Source organism: Anser brachyrhynchus (assembly GCF_964034855.1).
Source record: "Anser brachyrhynchus genome assembly, chromosome: Z".
Classification (NCBI taxonomy): domain Eukaryota; kingdom Metazoa; phylum Chordata; class Aves; order Anseriformes; family Anatidae; genus Anser; species Anser brachyrhynchus.
In genome coordinates this window covers 77,428,688-77,431,665 of record NC_137697.1, presented here as the reverse complement: position 1 = coordinate 77,431,665, position 2,978 = coordinate 77,428,688, and positions in this window count along the sequence as shown.

Genomic DNA, 2,978 nt, shown 5'->3' with positions numbered 1-2,978 from the left:
ATGATGAAATTAGCACAGAGATAATAACAGTATTGAGCTGTTCGGGCAGGTTACGCTGCTTAACCCCGGCGCAAGGCAGCGGGGGCGGCTGTGACGGGCACCCCGCGGATCGGGGCCGGGGGGGGAGTCTCCGTGCGCCCCCCCGGGGCTGCCCCCGGCCCCCGGCGGGTCCCGAAGCGGCGGCGCGACCGGGGCAGGGGCCAGGGGCTGCGCCCGTATCGGGGCTGGGCTCGGGGGCGACGTTTTTAAATCTCGGGCTCCACCGGCGAGGTTTCCTCCGACGTGGAAGGTTCTCCGAGACAGGGAACCCAGCTGTTTAATTTAACATTGATTTATTGCTTTTAAAAGTAAATTTACACACATGCCAACAGCACTCCGTTTTGTTTCCCCAGACCCAAAGATTTATTTTCTACTTAGCGCTTGTCTGACAAAACAATGTCCTTTAACTTTATTACACATCGATGAGGAAATCTGTCTTATTTTTGGTAGGATTTATTGCTCTGTTACTTGTGGAGCCTTTTTGTGATACAGCAAAAGCTAAGGTCAGAAAATAAACACCAAGTGAAAGCCGGGCAAAGAAGCAAAAGCCAGTAAAGGTAGCAGCAGCTAGTTGGTGATGTTATCGCCCCTGTTGGAGTCCATCTGCAGCCAGGACCACGATTAGGAGAGGGGGAAATCATTTTAACTTGGCGCACGCAGGTAGGTGGTTGGGTTTTTTGTTTTGTTTTGTTTTGCCTGTCTGTGGTGTTGACTGGCTCTTCCTTCATTTGCAGCAGCAAAGGGTCCCTAATGTCTCATGGCTCTCTGTAAAGACAGCCTGTGAAACCTATCTGTAATTGTTGAAGGGAAAAAAATGCGGGGTTATCCACACCACGCTGTCTTACCTCTGCGCAGTAAACTCCCAATTACCAGATCTACGTGATGGCTGAACTCGGGGGAATTACACTGTACTTTGAAGCAGCTTTTACGGTACAGTTCATCTACGTTTTAGTTTTCTTTAGTTCTCATTAAAAGGCCACTTTCTTCTTTTCACTGATATACCACTGTCTTTGTGTCCTTCATTTCACACTCTCAGGGGAGAAAAAAAGTTCTCAGATCTTATCTGAGGGGGTGGGATGTAGTAATAATAACAATAACAACAACAACAACAACAATAATAACAACAACAACTACTACTACTACTACAACTACTACCACTACTGTTAGTACTACGACTGTAACTACTACTGCAACAACTACCGGATTTCTTATTGTTTCCCCTTTTTCTACCTTAGTGCAAATCTTTTATTTTAAATCAGGGCTTGTTGATACTAACGAAAGGTCCTTCGGTAGGACAGTGGACGGAGGGATACTCCAGTGGTATGTGAGAAGGTAAAATAGGAGATGGACACAATGTGAACAAATCTCTCTTTCTTTCTTTCTCTCTCCCCCACACATTTTTTTTTTTTTTTTGGCTGTGTGTTCCAGCCTGAGTCTCACAAACCGATTTCTCGGAGAGGAATCTAATAATCACTTTAGAGATGTTCAAATGAGGACACTCGCTCTTTTCTAGCAGGAAGTAAAGATGTGACAGGTTTTGTTATCGGGGGTATAGCCAGAGCTTTGTAAGATATTCCCTTTCTTTCCCCATAAATACACCATCTTTAAATAAAGACCCCCTGTCTTAAAGCGTGACTCTCCCTGCTGGCTCTGTCCACTTTCTGTCCGGTGTGTCCACATAAATCCAAATTTCATGTCACTTAACATATTTTAATGATTTTACCAACCCAGTCAGACTTGTGTGGGATTTTTTTGTTTGTTTGTTTGTTTGTTTCTTTTTCCCAGGAACTGTACGCGACTTTTCCCTGCTAACCCCCAAGCCCGCTTTTCCCTTGACCAGCCTTGGTGGCAGAGAAAACAAACCACCCCACCAAAGCAAATAAAAGGGGGGCTCAGCGGAGCGCTGGAAATCCTCATTTCCGTATGAGCAGCGGTTTTCTGGCCAGCCATTTGGGGAAAAAGAAAAGAAAAAAAAGGAGAAAAAAAAGAAAAAAAAAAGAAAAAGAAAAAGAAAGAAAGAAAAAAAAAAGATAAGGAGCCCACTGTCACCCTGTCACTCAGAGCGGGGGCCGTTTCCCCCACCTGCCCCATGCCCCAAGGGGCAGGCCGGGCACAGAGGGACCCGGGGGGGTCACAGGGACTCGGGGGGGGCCGTGACCCCCCCGCCCTGTGCCGGCCCTGGCTTGCGAGGCCACCACAGGCAGGGCAGGGTAGGCCCCAGGCGCTGGGGTGCTTCTTGGGCACTACCAAACTGCGGCCAGCCTGGGTCTAGGGGCAGCAAGGGTTTTTTTGGGGGGGTATTGCCCCCCTCACCTCCCCACCCGCTCACCCTGTCCGGTCCCGAGGTGCAGCCGCGACCCCGGGGTGTTCCCCCACCCTGAGCGCCCCGGCTGGGGGTTACCCCCTTCGAAACGCCATGGGAGCATTTAAAAGTCCTTTCTTTCCCTTTTTTTCCTTTTTTTTTTTTTTTTTCTTGGGGGAGGGGGTGGGGACGGGACACGGGGGGGCGGGGGTCGCTTGGGGTGCTCCCGGACCACCTGCAAAGAGGCCTCCTCTCGCCCAGCGGAGGGTCGCCGCCGCTGCCCCCTCCCCGAACAAGGGGGGGGGTCTCGGGGGTGGTGCGGGGGGCGCAGGTAAAGAAAATCCCGGGCGCTGGAGGGGTGTCGAGCACAGCATCCGGGGCCGTGCCCGCGCACGGTTCCGCCTTGATATGCAATTAAATTATAGCAAATTCCTCTTTAAATAATATCGTTGGGAATCCTTCTTTAAGATTCAAGGATGTCTGAGGTTAAGTAGCTTTTAAAACGTCAGCTCTAAATGGCTTATGCAATGAATAGCTACCTTCAAATCCTAAAACCATTATAAATATGCTATACATATGGATGCCAGTTTATCTCTACATATTTCTTTTTAAAATGAGGGAAGCGTTCATAAAAAGC